The sequence below is a fragment of the Artemia franciscana genome, chromosome 14 (assembly GCF_032884065.1).
Source record: "Artemia franciscana chromosome 14, ASM3288406v1, whole genome shotgun sequence".
NCBI lineage: Eukaryota > Metazoa > Arthropoda > Branchiopoda > Anostraca > Artemiidae > Artemia > Artemia franciscana.
In genome coordinates, this window is record NC_088876.1 from 32,942,515 (window position 1) to 32,963,527 (window position 21,013).

At 35.5% G+C, this 21,013-nt stretch overlaps 1 protein-coding gene across 1 annotated transcript in view; it reads left to right on the forward strand.

The window, feature by feature from the left end:
* The first annotated feature begins 8,230 nt into the window (after nt 1–8,230).
* LOC136035602 (pumilio homolog 3-like) overlaps nt 8,231–21,013 on the forward strand; it is an 88,577-nt gene continuing 75,794 nt past the window's right edge. Inside the window, exon 1 of the mRNA XM_065717481.1 lies at nt 8,231–8,317. The gene's annotated coding sequence lies outside the window, so the exon portion shown is untranslated. The remainder of the gene's footprint in view (nt 8,318–21,013) is intronic.

Sequence of the window (21,013 nt, forward strand, 5' to 3'; positions counted from 1 at the left end):
ATGTTGCTGCTGTTAATTGATACAAATGAAACAGAACACCAAAGCCGCGTTCATTTCACTTTAAAAGTTAACTGAAATCATCAGTCCGACGTTTTATTTGCGATTCTTGGCTCGGCATCTTTTATGCCGATTTAATTTTTCACGTGGTTCTTAATCATACTTTAGAATTACTTTGATGTGCATAAAAACTTCATAGCTATGACAAAGCACACTTGCTGAAATTTGTCAAAGAGTTAGCAAATATTTGAAAGGGGGGAATTTTAAGAACTTAAAAATTATACGGAAAACATGAGGTATTATGAGCAAGGGTTACCTAATCCTTGGTGGCTTGGTTTTACCTCTTCTTCTAGAAACTACCCCCAATGAAACTCTGTCCAAGCAAAATATTACCTCCTTTCAGAATATACCCCCCCCCCCCTAATGGAATACAGTTTTCCAAATTTGAGAATTTTATTTCAGTTTAGTTTTTTTATTTTCCTTAGGAGGAAAAGATTTTGGTATATGTGTATTATACGTCACTCTATCAAATTTACACTTCGTAAAACTCGAGAACAAACCGGTTTCTTCATTAGTTTCTTTCAGCTTAGCGTATGACAAGACAAAGACAAATGACAGAATAAATGGGAATATAACAATAAAATTATGTATATATGATTTTATATTTGCAAATAAGGGACAGGGGGGACGATATACCCCCCCCCCCTTCTCCAGCAAATATGTAGGTCAAGTTTTTTTTAAAGTAACAAAGAAATCAATTTGATCTCAAGTTTTACACAGCTTAAATTTTAGTGAATGGCATATAATTCACAAGTACATAAATTTTTCATAGAGAGATCTGGATTTCCTAGTACTGGTTAAGAACGATCTGAAATTAGCTGAATTTTTTTCACTGAAAATAACAACATCGCAACTTAAAACAAAAATGAACATGAGTAGGGGTGACACCCATCACTTCTTCTCAAGACCAGAGCATAATTGGCCCTTTACTGAAAACAGAATTAATTTTAAACCTTTTCACCTTAATAAATAAAGAAGTCTTAAGTCTATAAGGAATAAATACCAGAATACGAATATTAAATGAAAATACATGGTTTTTTTTTAGTGAAGGGCAAATTATATTCTGGTTTTGAGAAGAAATGGTGGCTGTCAGCCCTACTCCTTTTAATTTTGAACCGTTTTGAGTTTCAGTCGGCTATCTATTGTATTTTCTGTTCGTTTTGGGTTTCATTTATTTATTAATGGGGATTTAAGGTAGTTTTACACTTGGAAAATCAGAAAAGCAAACTCAAAGAATTTGACAACACTTTCATCCGTAAAAACTTAAACAATAAAAATGTGTTGGTTCCTAAAGCTAACTTTCTTTCAAAAGAAAGCTAAGTCATCTTATATTTTTTGGTGCTATGCGTTTTTAGCATAATTTTGACGATTGTTCTGATACATTTTTGTCTTCCTTTTTTAAGTTTTTTCTTTTTAATTTTTTTCTTCTACAAAAAATTGCGAAAGTTTAATTACAGTTTTCACTCTGTCTCAGCTAGAGGCGTTCACTTTGTAATAAAGATTATAGGAAAACGAGATAACACAAAAAAGGAAATGCAAAGAGAAAAAATTGTAAATAAAAAAAAAGCATGAAACAAAAAAGAACGGTACCAGCCTTTTATTGTTGTTATTAGAAATGCGAATAGGATGAGAGCGGTCTCTCTGAAATATAAATTTTTACCAATATACTCCTCACACACAACCGGCTGTAGAAAATTATTGTCATCATATCCAAACATTAGGTACGCCCCTTAAATTAGACATCCATTGCCACACAGTTGAGAAATTAAAAGCATCACCGATAACATACGCTACCACTCCATTGCCGCAAGATCTCCATTGCCCCACTGCCATTCAGAACTTGAGAAAGGTATGATGCCTGAATCACTTTTGAGGCCCTTACTTATAGTTAAAAATCTAGTTTTGGAGGAGGAAGAGGTTTGAATACTTGAAGCATGATTTTGGGGCAGTAGAATGAGGGGGGTAATGATTGGTGGAACTTGTCAACAGACATAATTTGAGTTGCAAAAGTAATAAAAAACGTAAATAAAAAACAAAACAAAAAATAAATAAAAAGGGCAAAGAAGATTTATTACTAACTTGAATTATTGAACTAACCATATGCCTAAATAAACATATTCTTCAGAAAAGTTGTCTTGGGTTCTAATTATTTAATTAAGTATAGAAACATAGCTTAACATATACAAGAAACTCTATAAAAAAAACCATAATGTATCTATATTTCAAGAAAGGAAGATTAAAAGTAAATTTATTGTTAAATCTTAAGTGTACTTCCATTTTCTAGATATTTTCATAACTCTTCAACATCAAAGATGGCGTTCCCCTAGGCACATCCCAGTAACAGTTTTAGGTCTCATAATCGGGGGGATGGAGTTACACCCATAAAAATATAAAATAAACAGAACTTAATGTCAGAAAAACTGTACGGGGGAGGGCAGCTACCCTCTGTAGCCTAGGCCTAGAACCATCACTGGCTCTCCCCTAAATATTGTTTCTGGAGTGGTTGTTCCTTGAGGTTTTGATTCACTACTTCAGCTACTACTGGTTACTTCATTTGTGATTCATTACTTAAACTCTTTGGGCCATTAGTCCTAAATTTTAGGGAATAATTCTAGAAGTATGGACAGGTAGGGGGCAATCAAGGTTTTTTTTTAATTCGAATATACGGTAATCTTCAGCTTCTGAACTGCTTCCACAGAAAATGAAAACCATTCACAGATAGGTCCAAAGCAATTATAACATTCTAATGATCTAAGTCGATACAAACGCATTATTATTAGTATTGAGCTGATAACACTAGGTTTCAAATCGTTCTTTTATCTCCTTATCAAGTCTTAGAGAATACGCAGCAAGTGTTTCTATTCTGAGGAATTAAACTAAGCGAAAGGACAACCAGCTACTTTCAGAGTCCCAACGAACAAAGCTAGAGACGGGCACACTAGTCTTAGAAAAAACAACGCAAAATTTCTTGGCAGAGCTTTGCTTGGCATACAAGTCAGAGCTTCGCTTAGTTTGGAGGCTATCGCATTGGCTGTTTTAATTGTACTGTCCTTGGATAGAAAACTTACCTGCTGGAGTGTTATATTGAAGGTGTAAGTTTGTAAGTAGAATAAGTACCTATAGAGAAATGCTAAATCCTTTTGTTATCTAATAGTCAGCCCCAGGATTTAGATTCTGATTCTCTACCACAGAAGCGAACCCATAGTCTCCAAATATGCTTCACCGCTCAGCTGTCAACCACACTACCCAAGAGGATATAAGACGGCCTAAGATAAACAGTGTGTCGCAGGTCAGTAATAACAATAATTGACAGAGATCGATACTGGACAATTCAAACATTATACAATTAGCTTGTATAAAGCTTTAGTCACCTTTTCAACCTAAAAAACAAAAAAGCTAGGTTCATAAGGCCAGATTTTTGATAATTCAATTTTATCTATATAAATTTTTCAAGATTTGATGGCTGACTTTACGACTGACATGATATCAACATTAGATAATTTGGAATATAATCAATTGTGGGGTACTTTGTCAAAAGCATTGGGTACGTTCAGCAGCCGCAAGTTAACTAGGTGTCCTTTGTGAATCAGATCAGCGACTATTTCATATGATTCCAATAGATGTGTTTTAATTGGTTTTCTTGACTGGAATGCAAGCTTCATGAGTGACAAATCTTATGGTGGTTAAATGTTTGAGAGCTGACTCATTGACTATACTTTTAAGCATCTTAATAACAGCATGTTAAGTCAATAGGCCAGTTATTTTCATACTTGGTGGCTTCAGTTTTCTTGAATATGGCGTCATGTTGCTACTTTCCAGTCTTTTAGTAGCTCTCTAGAGGCATCTGACATACGGAAGATTCTTATGATGGGTTTTACTTTCACGTCAGCGGTTACTTTTAGCAGTTTGTTTCGGTTTCTTTCAGTAGCGGTTTCTTTCAGTGGGTTGTATTTATCGGCTCCTGGCGAATTATTGGGATACAGCTTCAATGAGCGTTTTAGGACACCTGCAGGCGATAACATTGTAATCTAAATTGTAACTTTTATATTGTATTTTATTGGGCAAGGTAAGCACCATTAGGTTGAGCGGTCAAAACTGAAACAAACTGCAAGATCAGTAGATCTACTGGTTTGCTTATGTTGGTAGTTCCTCTGCCTTGCCCAGTAATCAATTTTTTGATAGATCTTCTATTCTAGTTATGGCAAGAAACATACCATAAATGTCTTTGGCTTTATCAGGAACTTTAGATTCATAGCTTGCTTACTGATTCCATGTCAAAGTCTAAAGTTTTGTTTGGGATTTGGTTTATTTCTCACTATCATCGAGGGAGTTATTTTTTTTACATTTCTTCCATTATCCGCTTGTACAGTTGATTTGTCTTTTAATTTTGAATTTTACTATTATCAGTGCTCTTTGTCTGGAGACTAACTTGCCAAAGGTTCCAATGCTGTTCCAATACTGATCCAGAGTACCAGAAAAGACGTTGTTCCATGTGGGCCTGTCAAGATCCATTTTAATGTTTCTAGTTATTAAGTTTTCTTGATGTAATCGCTTGCTACTTCTAAGAAATTTATTTTGATGTCTATAGTGATATGGTTACTCTTTCCGATTGGGATCAAGTATGAGATAGAGAGGAGAGCTTCTGCTCTCTACACACAAATATAAGGAGACTCGGCTGCTCTCCGTCCCTAAGGCCCACTGGTCGGTCAACGATTCTGAAGAGCAGGGCATCATAAATCATGTAAATCATTAGCCTAATAGGAACTGTTGTGACACATAAAAACCAGTCTTTGAAGGTGATTTTAGGCAGGTTGAAGTCGCCGTTAATTTGTAGAGTGTCTTGGTGGTTCTCCACAATCTTACAATTGAGCTCTGTTAGTTATCAATTTGTTTACTTTGGTTATTCTGCTGTTGGACATCTATGCACACAGCTGATACTAACAGAAGGGTGGTTCCGTTCTTGGAAGCAGCTATTTCACAGAAAATAATTTCAGTATGAGGTTATTCGGCGAAATCGTCGATAGAGGTAGAGCACAAGAGGATTTGACAAGCGCAAGATTTCCACGTCAGAGACAGTTAGATGATAAGTTGGATATAGTATGGTAGCCATGCAAGCTAAGATGTAAATCTAATGGATGGTTTTTTGCATTTTTTTGGACACGCTTCATTTAGGAGTATAATATGAAAATCAGTTGTATTAATAAAGCATTTCAGCTAGTTTATTTTGTTGGGAAGCTGATGAATGTTTGTTATTAGAGCAGAGAAAACTTGACTTACTTTATATTTTTCTATATTCGAGAAGTATCTTATGACAGAGGTTCAGGCTGAGTATTGGCTCCTTTACAATAGATAGGGAAGGGAAGTGCTGAAGGATCCACTTTCATCTGGTGGGGTGTGACTTTCATTTCAAAAGACTTGTAAGATAATGAGCTGGGGGATTTATAGGCTGTAATAAGTAAAATTAAAACTTGTAGATGATTATCGACACTAAGGCACAGGGCTGGTAGCTGTGGCATCTAACAGTCCCTAGAATGGCGCAAGCAGCTCCCACTTAGCTGCTTTGAGTTTTTGAAACAATATTTCCATGGTATACAGCAATGTTTAACTCTCCTAGCTCAGTATGGTGTCTGAGTTCCATAAACCAGACTTTCTTTCTCCCGGTCTCTCCTGCATGCAGCTTGCTCCGAGCTGGATTTCCTGGTGAAGCCAAACAGAATGGGTGGGAGTCTAAGGGTTGATTTTTAGAAGCTTGCTTTGGCTATTTTAGCTGGCAATGCCTGCCCAATTAAGCGTTTGATGTTGCTCATATTTGAACTTGTAATATTGTAGTTTTTTGCAAGACTTTCAACTTAAGTTCTGTCATTATTTGCCCCTGGCTGGGGGGGCACCATATGCAGCCACAATAAGTTTTTTCCTCTCTCTCTATGCTTCTACAATCTGAGCAAACTATGGAACTCGTCTCCGAGATGAGGATCAAAAAGTTATTTAAATTTTATGTTTCCTTTAGTATTGCAGCTCCATCATGTTCTTTGACCCCTTAGATTTTACATTTTTTGGTGACACTTTTTCTTTGGATAGTTAACACGTACCCTGAATTAACTAGTCCTTATGGATTGGAGATTGTGATAGTACATACTTGGGGTGGGAATATTTATGCACTCAATCCATAACTATTTTTAGCACACAACATATAAAATAGCTTTTGAATCTGATTCAAGTCTATTTTAATAGCCAGCATAAGAATTTGGTATTTTAGAGACTGACTAACCTATGTGTGTTATTTTACTCTAGCAGACATCTTTTTTAATGGTAAATTATACAAGCTGCACGTATCGTAAAATTCTGATATAGATTTATGCCCAGGGTAATCAGGTTGGATTGATGATTAGCTAATTACCCTGAGGTTACATTAAAGACGCTTGATGAAAACAGGGAAATCACACAATTCTTGATAATGAGAAATCAGATGGTTGGGAAAATCTTGATTTCCGACATACAAAATATACGTTTGCGCTTGTTGTTTAGGTGCTGGGACCACTATAACAAAGTCACAAATAAAGTATCGAAAAATATTTACAAAGGTTTGAATAGTAGTTGAATAACAAAAACAATAGATGTAGTGCAATAATGTGAAGAAACCCAGTACTTAAATTTCATAAACTTAATCATTGCTGTTGTTTCTAAATTTTAGTTAGATTAAGATTTATTCTAAAGAAAGGGTATAGAAAAAGCTCTGAGTATAGGATTCTTATTATCAAGTCACTTTCAACGACTGGAAAAAAAAAGCCCAAATAATGTACTTTGAACAACAAATATGAAAGAAGGGAACTTGATAACACCTAGTCTGTAATGGCAGTAGCACTTTTAAGCCTGGCAGGGCCCATCACCACCATCCCGTTTTTATGACATCTGACTTTAAGTGAAAATCTCGAAAACTAGTGGTTATTATTTTCATCAGTTGTATTATTAACCCAAAAAAGCTCTGTAAACGTCTTTTAAAGCGGCCAGTTAACACATAAAATGATGAAAATGACATTCATACAAAGTGACTTAGTGTGAAAGCACGAAACCATATAAAAATGTAAATCACTAAATTTAGAGGAAGTTCCTTACTTACAAATCTCTGTCAAAGCCAGAATACTAAAAGAAAATACAAAGAAAAAGCATTAATTAGGTGAAAAGTGACTTTTCTTATATTTAGATTCAGTTGGGAAATGTTTAGTTTTATGTCATAAATTTGCAAAATAAATTCCATTTTTGCTCTTTTGTGTCCCAAATTCTAAAATATTTCATTTTTTCGCTCTCTGATATCATTTTGTCTAGGCATATGGGAATATGTCCTTTTGACATAAAATGTATCGAGTTGTTGTTGTTGTTGTTTGGGATTTGACGCGTTCGACCAATAGTAAATATGCGTTCGTATCACTCAGTTGTTTTGTGCCTTCTATAGTAACTAGCTTGCTTGGGTTTCATTTCAGTCAGTATTCACTAAGCCAGAACAGTATCACTTGACTTGCTAATGGAGGGGGGTTATTTGCCTGCAGCAACTGCCTGCGTCGAAAAACGTCAATCAAAATACTGCAGCTAAGCATCGTCAAACAGCAATTGAAATACATATACAACCCAATTCTAATAAATAATACAATGTTACACATTAAAACCAGTCTCAAAAAGCAAATACAAAAATTTAACCAAACAAAATAAATCTTAAATAATAAATAGGATAACTCAAAATCAACTGGTAAGAAAAAAGAAAGAAAAACTTATAGGGCTTAAAAAACTTATAGAAAAACAATTATTACTTATGAACCAGACCAGTAGTCTTAATAAATCTACCTAAAGGTTTGTGCTTAGTCGACTAGCCCAAGGAGGAGACGTGTGGTGTGCCAAAAACAGAATGCAATAAATGCCATATCACAACAAATTCTTACTACATTCCTCTCTTTTTCATATTTTTACAATTAAAGATGATGTGAATTATGTCTTCATAAGCTCCACATGTATTGCAGTTGGGGAGTGGGGCCATTTTTTACTGGAATAGTGTTAAATTTTTCGAGTTGTACCGGAAATGTATTGAGTTGGCAACCGAGCCCTAAAGACAACACGGCAAGAAGATTCTTCTTCAGTGTTAAGATTCCACGCGGAATCGCTACCTATTATTTTGAATTTATTAGATGTCAGCTAATTGGCAGTAAGATTCAAATACATTATTGCGCTGCTCCGCGTGGCTCAATTTGGTTTAAAGTCTATTTTCAAGAAGGTATTTATTGCTAAGTAAACATTGATTGCGCTATTTTTAGTATAGCTAATTGTGTATAAATAATGTTTTTGTTGTAGCTTACATTGCAAAATATTTGGTTCAGTTCAAGCAATCATGCTACCCTAGCCAACAATGTTTCTTTGTTCTCAAAGTGATTGGAGGAATAGACTTGTTTTTGATGGTATTATTAAACATGTTGAAAAGAATGGCACCCTTCACTATTCTCGACATGGTTTCCGAAGTGGTAGATCTGTCAACACAAATTTACTGCAGTCCTACAATCTTGTTACAGATCCAATAGACAAGGGAATTCCTGTCAATTTTGGCCTCTTTGACCTAGCCAAAGCCTTTGATAAGGTCTGCTACAGGAGACTGATTGTCAAGTTACATGCTGCAGGAACAGCCAAGTAGTTGGCTGGATTAAGGCATTCCTTGCTGAAAGGACTCAACAGGACAGAATATTCACATCTCATGGAATGCTGATTTGTTCAAATTCATTGCCTGTCAAGATTAGTGTGCTTCAAGGTACTATCCTCAGCCCTACCCTCTTCAATATTTTTATTAATAATGCCCCTATTGTAGTACACAATTAGCCCATTTAACTTTATTTGCAGATGATTCCAAACTTATTGGTGGTGTCAGAAACCAGCTTGATGCAGATATTTTTCAACATGATATAAATGAGCTTAATAATTGGGGAAATGCCTGGTTATTGAGCTTCAACACATCTAAATGCCATGTCCTTTGTTTTGGAGAAAAAACTTATGTTTTGGGTACACTCTCAATGACTCATCATTTGAGGCTGTTCCCAAGGATAGATGTTTTGGTGTCTTGGTTGATGAGAAGCCTAAATTTGATTCTCATGCTGCTATTGCTGCTCATCAGCTAACCAGACCCTAGGAACAATAAAGAGAACCATCTGCAGCCAGTCTCCAGGAGTCATGACAACCCTATATAAAGCCCTTGTTTGAACAAAACTTGAAGTTGGCATGACCCTTACATCCCCTTTTTACAGAAAAGACAAAGTTATCCAAGAAGTAGTGCAAATGCAAGCAACAAAATTTATTTGCAAATTCCAAACAGTCTCCTATTGTGAGCATCTTCATCACCTCAAACTACTAAGCCTAACATATAGGTGCAAAGGCAGTGATGTCATAACTGCCTTGAAGCTTATCTTGACAAACATTGTCCCTGATTTATTCTTGTTTGCCATCACCTCTTTTACCAGATATCACTCAAAGAAACTGTCTAATACATCATGCAGTCTCCACCAGAGAAATCAGTTCTTTCAAAAAGAGTCACAAGCTTTTGGGGTTAGACTGTCAGAATATGCTGTCTCTGCAACTTGTCTTGAAACTTTCAACTCAAGAGTGGATGCTGAATGGAGTGATGTGGAGTAGAATTACAATTGGGCAGCCCATGAGTCTTCAACTCATCTTTAATTCTTCACAGAGCCTACAAGGGGGAAATCCTTAGATTGCTCCAACATGCAATTTAAGGTAGACTGTAGCCTACCCCAAAAATCAGCTTTTACCCCACACATTTGTACAGAGATAACTGTATAATGAAGCAAGAATTGTCAGGCCATAATTGGTCCTTGTATATGCCCAGTTACATACCTATAGAGAAGGAAACATGTTAAGAAAACAAGTTTTACTTCATAACAGGCTATGCAGAATAATTGTATACAGGCTATGCAGAAACATTTTCAATTCAGCCCCACTATACTTTACACCCAATCCCCCTAATTTGCAAATATATAGCCAGATTTATATAATTCTAATACATTCTGCCACCCATCATTTGTTTTTCTGGCTCTTGTTTTGTCAGAGTTGATTTAATTTACAGACATACAGGTTGAAACAAGAGTGCACTGAGAGAATAGATGGGACCATAGCCTATACTACCATAGCCTTTGGTAAAATTCTACTTTAGCTATGTTTGGCTATCTTGGAAAGGGGTTAGGCTAGGAAAATGAAACTTTCAGAGATGGGTCTACATGCAAAAGTATTTCCTGGGAAGATACTCCACTCCTTCTCCCTCTAGAGGGTCCTGTAAATTAGAGTAATGGGTCATAGTTTAGGGGGGGGAGGGCATATCCAAAAAAAGGACATCTCAATGTCCAATTTGTAAAGCTCTCCATGAGGCTACAGTAGCATATATAGAAAAGGGTATGGAAGTGGGAGATGCTAGGAATAAATCTCTCATCTTCATTTATTTTGACTAAGCCTGAATAAGGAGACTGCAATTTCAATTTTTTTTCTATAGCTTCATTTAAATAAACTGATTTGTTTCATATTTCAAAGAACTATATACAGTGATTACCCTAATTAATTACCTTAATTTGCACTTCGGAGCAAATTAAGATCTGTAGATCTGTTGAATGCTCCTGAGTTGAATCAGTGATGTCTCATAGCAGGTATGAGCAGGACGGAATGTCCCACTCATACTTCCAGTCTTTTGTGGCCCACTCTTTATCCAGTGCCTTCTTGAATGCTTTGGGGGTGGGGGCTGAGACTGTTGCTTTGCACAGTTCATTCCAGGGGTTGACAACTCTGTTGGTGAAGAAACTTTTTCTGGCCCTGGTTCTGACTGACTGCTTGAACAGCTTTTTTGAGTGTCCTCTGGTGCACTGTGGGGGGCCTGGGTGGATGGGCAGGATCTTTGCATATGATGAGTTCAGCAATTTGCGGGTCATCATTATGTCACTACGGTTGCGCCTGTACACGAGGGTAGGGAGGTTGAGAGCCCGTAAACGATCTTGATAAGGTTTGTCTCCAAGGTTTGTGATGGCCTTGGTTGCTCTCCTCTGGACTCCCTCAATTAGCCTGACATCTCCTTTGTATGTTGGGAAGGCAGCGCACATGCCAAAATCCAAAACGGGCCTGACTAGTGCCTTGTAAAGTTTCAGGAAAACTAGTGGGGATCTGCTGGTAACTGTTCTTTTGATCAGACCTAAGTTTGTGTTGGCCTGGGACACGCTCTTGATGTGTATGCACTCATCAGCTTTTACAAAGGAGGAGTCAATTGTGGAAATAGGAATGATTATTAGGCCTATTATTAGGGACATTTTCATTGGAAATGATTCATTTTTTCAAAACACAGAAAAAGTAATTGACAGCTATATTGATTATCTTTGATCTAAAAAAAGTGTTTTCTGAAGGAGGGGTGGTGGGGCATTTTCATGCAAGGGGGAGAAAACTTATGCCTTTGAGTTTCAATTCTAATGTTCAAAATTGCTGTTGAAGTTTTGACAAGACAACACGTTTCCTTAATTTTATCAGTTTCCTTTTTCTTGCTTTAGTTCTGAAAATGCAATTCCTGTTATTTGAGTAGAATTTTAAGCCATGTCAATTATTTTTCAAAATTTGGGAAATGTATTTGCATATCTTTAAAACCTTATAAATGGAGATTGAGTAATGTTGTGAAGCTGAAAACAATTTTGTTGTACTTCATTTATTATTATTTATTTATCTTTTATTATTATTAAAAAAAAACAAAAAAAACACATAAAACCAATAATAATAAAGATCCTAGAAGCAAACTTGTTAAGGACCAAAACAACAACAAAAAATTGAAAATGAAGAAGAGGGAAAAAAAGAAAAGAGAAAACGGGTAATTAAAGCAAATTGAATAAACATTTAGAGAAATATAATATCAAAATTTTAGTACATTGTTATATAGTGTCCAAAAACTTGTGGATAGCTCGACACTGAAGGGTATTAAATTCCATATTAGTATAGATTAATAAATTGGGGATTGCTGGGCAGAACTAGAGATACACTTGGGGACAATGAAGGAACGGTTGGATGAATGGAGACAGTGGCCTTCAGAATTATTGCTATTAAAATAAGATAATAAGTGGGGAGGAAGATTTTTATGGTAAGTGGAGTATGCAAGGGATAGATTTAATTTCTTGATGTTTTGTTCAAAAGGGATAATACCAAAATTGGAGTACAAGTCCTTGGTGGGATATAGTTGTGGCAACCAAAAAACTGCTTTGACAGCATGGTTTTGAGCAGATTTTAATTTATTGGTAACTGAAGGATAAGTATTGCCTCAAACAGATCTGCAGTATGAGATATATGGGTAAATAAGAGAATAATAAAGGGTAACAAGGATATCGGGAGGAAGAAAATAGTTCACACAATTAATCATACTAACCAGTCACCAAAATTATGGCTCTGATATAGGACACATGTGTTGCAAATGATAGGCATGAGTCTATGTGGACACCAAGAAACTAGGCAACTTCAACCTGTGGGAGGAGATTGGTAGAATATTTTAGGCCAAGTGCTGGCTGAGGTTCATTTTTTTTGTAAGGGGTTCGAAATAATACAACCTGACTTTTCTTGCTGTTAATGGTCATGCAGTTAACGAGACACCACTCTGTACTCTATTCAGGAGGGTTTGAGTAGAGGTGATGATGGATAGTAAATTAGGACTGGTGATGAAAAAGTTGCTATCATCAGCAAAAAGTATTGGGTGCACTGATGGACCCAGGTCTGTAACCAAATCATTAATATAAAGGAGAAAAAGTATTGGACCAAGAACAGAGCCCTGTGGGACGCCCCTCCGGACAGGTAGGGGATGCAAAATCACCCTGCCCAGACTCACACTCTGTACTCTACCAGAGAGATAAGAGCCAATCCATGAGAAAGGAACTCCACAAATCCCTAGGTTATTGAGTTTACTTAATAAAACAGTGTGATCAACCATGTCAAAGGCCTTTGAATCCAGAAATAAGCCCAATACAGTATTTTTAAGGTCAAGTTGGGAACGTATAAACTGTGTGGCGTCTATTAGTGCATGAGCAGTTGAAAATTTGGCACAGAAGCCATATTGATGAGGAGAAATCAACAAATCTGATGAACGGTTCCCAAATACAAAGGGAGAAAGATGTTGGAATATAATTATCTTGGGCACTTTAGATATAACTAGAAGTGAGATTGGACAATAAATGCTTATCTCAGATGGATCGCCTTTTTTATGAATCAGGATAACAATTGCTGATTTAATTATTTCTGGGAAGACTCCATTGGTCATAGACAGGTTTGCTATGTGCACAATGGGTTCACAAACATAGGAAGATATGGTCCTATGAAGCTTATTAGTTATGCCAAAGAAATCAGGTGTACTGCTATTAGAGAGAGATTTGATAACTTGAAGCACCTCTTTGCAATTAGTTGGAGAGAAAAACATGGATCTGGGATTCTTGCTAGGGTGTACTGACTGGGAGAAGGAACAGGAGTTAGCATTTGGAATATTAGTGAAATAATGATTAAAAGCATCCAGTACTGAAATTGGGTCAATTAATCTGCCACTGATGTCCCTAAGCTTAATAGGTACAGATTTTGAATCCCTTTTTTTGACAGAACTTCATTTATTGTAGACCAAATTTTTTGCAAGTTCCCTTTGCAGTGAGAGATTTTTGAATAATAATAATTTTTCTTTGCTTCCCGGATGAGTTAGGTATATACGTTTTTGTATTTTTTATAATTAGTCAGCTCAATAACGCTACTGGTTTTGCAAGCTAACTTATATAGGTCATTTTTTTGGTATGAAGAGATTATCAGGCTATTGGACATCCAGGGGCGTATATGGGTAGTTTTTCGGTTTGATTTACGAACTGGAAAGGTTGAACCGATAAGATCACTCAATCCCTGTGTATAACTATTTGTGGCTGAATTATCATCCTGATAATCCAAAATCTTGGACCAGTCAAAGGATTTCAAACAATCCGTGAACTGGTTCATGTTCACAGTATTATATATTCTATTAGACGTAGGGGTATTAGTTCTACAGGGTTGAGTAGCTGATAGAAAGGAAAGATAGATTGGAAAGTGATCTGACAGGTCAGAAAATATTATTTTGGAGGACAGGTGGTTTCCCAGGGAAGTGGACACAAAAATGTTGTCAATTAAAGTCACGGTAGACCTCATAGTATCAACTCTAGTAGGAAAAAGGATTGTGGGAAGAAGACCACTTGAGGTAAATGTTTCAAAGAAGGTATCACAATCATTATTATTGCCAACATCTAATAAATAACAATTGAAGTCTTCAAAAACTATTGCCTTCTTTTGTGGTAAATTAATAAAACTAGAAAAATCATCAAACAGATTACAAAAGAAAGGTGTCGGAAATGAGGGTGGTTTATAAAATAACGAAAACATAAATGAATTCTCGTCTACACTTATGTCGACGATTATTGAATAAATGCATCTATTATTTATAGGTTGCAAGAACAAGAATTGACAGTCTAATAGTCTGGTGAATTTTAGACTTGATCAGATGTAAAGCGAAATGCCGCCAGAGGACTTGGTTAATTTTCTTTCAATATGAATAGCTTGAAAGCCAGTGAGGGAAAATTCATTAGTATCATCAATTTCTGAAAGCCACGTCTTCGTTATTCCAATTACGTCGGAAGGGCAGTAACCATTTGTTAAAATTAAATCTTAAAATTATCCCACTTATCCTGTATGCTTCTGATGTTAAAGCAAATTACATTAAGTTTGGTCTCTTCCATTAGCTTAGGTTTCACATTTTTCACAAAATCAAAAGTGTCAAGATATTTACAGTCAATTTGGTTTAAAGGGCTGTTGGGGCTGGCTAAGGTGTTGGTGGGCAGATTATTTTGGTCATCGTAATAGTTAAAAACAACATTATTGCACAGTGATAAATTCGTGAGAAACGTAAAATCTTGTACAGTACTTGTATAGTCCAATTCCTTCATTTAAGGTTTGGGGTTTTCTTTCTGCTGTTAACAATATCACGTAGAATAGGACACCGTAGGCTATAAGAAACATGGGATCCATCACAGTTAGCGCATTTGGGCTGCATTTGACACGGCGAATCACGTGTTGCCTCATGAGGACCAGCACATCGAGAGCATTCTGGGAAAGAACTTTTGCAAACCACCTGTAGGTGGTTGGGTGAACAGCACTTGTTACAGCATTGTGGAAGATTGTGAAAAACAAATACTCGAATTGATTCATACTCAAGTCGAATACCATCTTTTAAAGCATGGCCGAGTAAATTTTGAGCTAATTGAACACCAAGGATAAAATCTTCCCACTTTTCCATTACAAATATGTGTGTAAACAACAGGAGTATAATTTTATCAAAATCCTGGGGAGGGAGGCAAAACTGCTACTGATTTCGCCTAGTCAAGTGAAAAATGATCCATGTAGTGCCATAAAGGCAAAGGTATACTAAAGAAAACTGATCTGTATCTGTGGATGCTTTAATTATATAAACCTTAGTCTTTACAAGATTTTTGAAGATGTTAAGTTTCATCTGGGGGTGGGGAGCAAACTTGTTTTTGGGGGTGGGGGGTAGAAGTAATTATATCCCTGGTAAGCAATTGACAACTGGCATGATTTTCAAACATTGTTCCAGGGATTTGGGAGGTTTATTCATCCCTCAAGACACATTTGTTGAACGTTTTGACTATTTTAGAGCCTTTTGACCTGTCTCAAAATTTTAATTAAATACATCAGGTACCACCAATCAAAATTTAATTATGTATTGAAAAGCACACTCATGGTGGACTGGTTGCCCTTTATTTGCTTTCAGTGCTTGAAAGGGCACTAGAACTTTGAATTTTCCCTTTTCCATTCTGAGAATATTGCAGATATCCTATGTAGTATCTGTTATGTAGGCACTGAAGCTTCAACTTAATATTCCTAGCTTTCTTAGAGACATTGCAGATATAATATTTGATAACTTTGATGCTTTTTGTATCTTCTGATTTAGTTCAATGTTTCCAGAAAGTTCTAATGTTATACTATAGTTGCATCTGACATATTGTAGATACACAATTTTGACAACCTCAGTGCACTTAGTGTCTCGATTTAGCCTTAACATTGCCTACAAATTTCAACTTAATACCCTTAGACAACTTCTGAAATATTTTAGTAATGCCGTTTTGAGAATTTGTATTCACATAGTATCTTTAAGATTCAATATTCTCTAAAAGTTTCATCTTTATACCCTTAGCAGCTTCTGCGATATTGCAGATGTGCTGTCTTGACAACCTTGATAGACCTGGTGCTTCCCAATTTAGTGTAAAACCCAATGAAAGTTTCTACCTAATATCCTTAGCCATTCCTGACGTATTGAAGATGTGACATTTTGACATCCACAATAAACTCGGCTTCTTTTGATTTAATTCATTATACTCATAAACATTCCCCTAAAGTTTCAACTTAATATCCCTAGCTGTTCCTGAGGTACTTCAGATGTTTCCTTTCAACAACCTGGATGTACATTGTGTCTTTTGATTTAATTCAACATTCCTGAAAGTTTCAACTTAATACCTTAACCCTTGTTGGATACCCAGGACCAAACATGTCCTCTTTTCTCATTATAAAAATGAATTACCAACTTGCAAAATTTATGCCCTTGTCTGTTGTCCCCTGAGATATATGTTTGGACCTTTTGACTATTGCAAGAAATAGATATCTCAAGATTTTGAACTTATGTTGAAACTTATGTTGATTTTGAACTTATGTTGAAAGGCAAAGGAGAGGATAGACAAAAAAGCATATGAGGGGCTTGGTTGCCCTCTAATCACTATTATTGAACTTACGTTGATTTTGAACTTATGCTGAAAGGCAAAGGAGAGTATAGACAAAAAGGTATATGAGGGGCTTGGTTGCCCTCTAATCACTATTGACACTTAAAAATGAAATGAGATATTTCAATTTCCCATTGAATTACTTTCTTATACATTCTTCCCATGCAAATTGGCCTGTCGAATATGACACATGGAAGCCACATTGCCATTTACTTTGGCGGCACAACTGTGTTATATATGATATTTTTTTACCATAGCAATTGCATCCCTCCCCCCTCCTCCCACCCCACTTAATTCATGAATATAGACCTTTGATGTAAAAAAAAAATTGATGCTGTTGGCTTACATTATTTTTCTGTACCACATTGTCAACTGAATTGACATTTTGCCTCGATTTTTTAAAGTAAACAAAGGTGTTGTTAATGAAGTAAAGAGTGAGGTTGAAACTTAAAACAAACCTAAGTTGTTGTTTTGCACATTACAGACGATATATCAACAAAATTAGCTTAAATAAAGTGACTTTGTTTAAATGTCACTGATATTGTCCTATTATAAAAACTAGCTCTTTACTGAAAACACAAAATCAATCTAAAACAAATAGATTCTCCTAGAATTATAAAATTCCTTGAGTAGTATAAAATAAAAGACTCATTTACAAGTCTCTCAATAGTCTTTCACTGACCATGATTAATTTTCTGAAAATAAAATTTTTTCATTCATAAAAAAACCTTATGAAAAAAACCTTCGTTTAAGATAGACGATGAAGCTAAAGAAGTCAGTTTGATTTTTGTTAAAATATGACTTGAAACATAACTTTTACTTCCTAATTTTTTGTCAATTTTGTCACATAACTAAAGAGTCAAAGGAGTAATTTGCACAAGAAATTCACTAATTATCATGGTAAATAGAAATAAATAAATGATATATTTCAATAGATATTTTTTAAAGTGCTTTTTCTAGTTTTGTCTTCTAAGGAGGGTAGAAGAAGGAGTATACAATAAGAGGGATTGTAAATCTCTGGTTCGGAATTTTTGATCATAAATCTTTTAATGTCATTCTTGTTATGTTTCCCAGCATTTCCACTCCAGAAGGTGATGTTATACTTTACAATGAACCTAATAAGAAAAACTTGCTTCTTAAATGAAACTTGCTTTGCTTTTTTGAAAGCTTCTTAGCTTTCAAAAAGATATTAAACTTTTCTCTGTGATCTTGTTGTAACCTGTTAATCCACTAAGAAAAAAAGAATTATAAATGCATGCTAACCATGCAAAAAAGTGATCTTCATTCTTTATCAAGATTGGAGGCTCCAAAACTCCAGCTAAGGGATTTAAACCAGGAAAAACCGATTGGTTTCTTAGAACTTGCATTCTTCCTGCATTTTTACCCTCTTTCCAGAAAAAGATGGCACAAAATAACAGAATAGCCATTTTTCTTTGGCACAATCTCTTTATTGCTAAAAAGGTCCTCTATCATCTGATGATGGTTGATTGACAGCATAGATAGTCATGGAGCACTCATGTCATTACCAAGTGGCAATTTATGAGTATATACTGGACTCATTGCACTCTTCATGTCACACTCTAAGATTGATCAGCACACTGTTTTTGCTTTTAATACAAAAATCGGTGTTTAATACAAAAAACACCAATAATCACCACTTTTCTGTGACCTTATCACTTTTGCTACTTAAAAAAAATCATCATATGGTGACAGCGCATTAAAAACCTTAGTAATCACTACAGCATTCATGCCATCATTGTCTGACAAAATTATAAATAAACACAGAGCCCAGTCTTGTATTCATGTCATACATTAGAGCTGCTTTTTAAGATGGAGGGTTCAAAACCTTCTGATCATGAACAATAGATTGAATCTCTGAAAATTTGCATTCTCTGGTTTTTTAACCTTCTTTGGGTGAAAATTGATGTTTTATGTCAGAAAACCCCACTTTGTTGTGGTTTATAAAGCTGGATGGCTCAAAACCTGCTTATTGTGTGAGACCATGAAAAATCGACTGGCCATCTTTCAGTTTCTATTCTCTGGGATTTTTATGTTCTTTGGGTAAAAGTTGATGGTTGGTGGTAGAAGCTGCAGCTTTGTTGTTGCATGGTCTCTTTTTTTACTTGAAAAGTGCACTAGATAAGACAATCTTCTTTCAAGTAATCTCTCTGACAACGTTCTACAACCAATGGCAGAATACAATCACTCCAGGGAAAAAAATGAGTTAATCCATGTGAATTGTGTTACCCTGCAAGTGTGTAATGCAAATAAAAGTCATTTCTTAATTATTTTTGGTTGTTTTCATAAAAAGGGACAAAGTTCCCATTTAAAGCTGATCAAGAAATTGTAAATATCATCCAGATTATGCTTAATAAATTGCATTTACAGCAGGATAAGGTGGCCTGCATCCTCCTGTAGAACATCTCGCTGTTGAACTGATGAAGTGACACAATTACTGGGTGTGATGGGGTGTGGCGTCCCACTGGTACTTCCATTCCGCGTTACTCGACTCCAAATTGACTGCTTTTTGAAAGAATTAATCAATTCGCCAGTGACAGTCTCATTGAAAAGTCTGTTCCAAGTCGAGACAGCACATACTGAGAAAAAAATTCGTCCTCTCTCTGCGTCTTGAGATGCAGTGAAAATAATGAAAAATATCGGAATGAATAATGCTTGTCAGTGAAAATAATTCAACAAAAAAGAAAAACAACTATATACAAAGCTTTTCTTTTCGGTATTTTATTTTAACAAATCAGTTTGAGACCTAAATTAGCTTAATTTTTAATGTTGCCTACAGCACTACATATTCAAATCGGTAAGATTAATTCTAAACTGCAATTTATCTTTTTATTAAAGCATGTTTTTGAAAGGACAGTTATTCCTCTGCTTTGGACAAACTTAGAATTTATTGTAATTTAAGGTCTATTATAAAACTTGATATCACTGAACAATAATAATAATTTACTAATAGCCTGCTACAAAACAACAAAACACAAACAGAGTCCTAAGAAGAAAAAAGGAAATATATAACATGCTAGAAAATGTGATACAAAGATGCTCAATAGATGAAGGCTATTGACAACAAAATGAAGACAAATTAAACTGCATTTTAATCATGGTTAGGATTAGAATAAGACCATAGAAAGCAGAGTTGAACTAAAAAGGGTATCATTGACAAGGGTATCATTACCCTTAAAAAGGGATACCCCAAAAAGGGTATCATTCTCATTTTCAGCCTAAGGAAGTAACTACAATGAGTTCGTATTAGATTTGAGTGGTATATTCACAATTTAAAAACGTCTATTTACTTAAAGGTCTTTCAACAGAGTTGGACGTAACAACTCACATTATGTGTATGACTAGATTAGGAGCCTATTTGCTCTCTGAACTTCCTTAAGTGATAAACATGTTAATTACCACTGTTGTGCCTAAAGGTTGTATCCGACATTTTTGATCTTCCGAAAATTTCCCCCAGAACTATTTGCTGAGCAGCATTCAAAGGAGAAACTAGCAGGGTAGCATATTGTCACATGTCACAGAAAAGATGTGATTATTGGTATTTTTTGTATTAAAACATCGGTTTTGGTCATAAGAGGGTCATTTGCTCTCTGAACTTCCTTAAGTGATAAACATGTTAATTACCACTGTTGTGCCTAAAGGTTGTATCCAACATTTTTGATCTTTCAAAAAAAAATCCCCCAGAACTGTTTGCTGAGCAGCATTCAAAGGAGAGACTAGCAGGGTAGCATATTTTGATCCGCATTTCAAGCCTTTTAATCTATGTTTCACCACTGATCTTCTATTCTTAATAAATGATTTTTGACAATTACCTCAGAAGTGTAAGAATGAAAGATATGACCTTTAAGTATAATATCAATGATATGAAGTTCTCTATTCTGACTACTGCTCTTAATTATCTGCTTACTTTTATTAATTAATTATCTTAATGAACTGTGCTTAATTATCTGCTTACTTATATTAATTAATTATCTCTTATCTCTAATGCTAAAGCCAAGGCTCGAACCTGGAACCTCTTGGACCTAGAACCTGGAACATAACGCTTTACCAACTCAGCTACTTTGGCTTGAATACATTCGTTTTTGAATTGGTATATGATG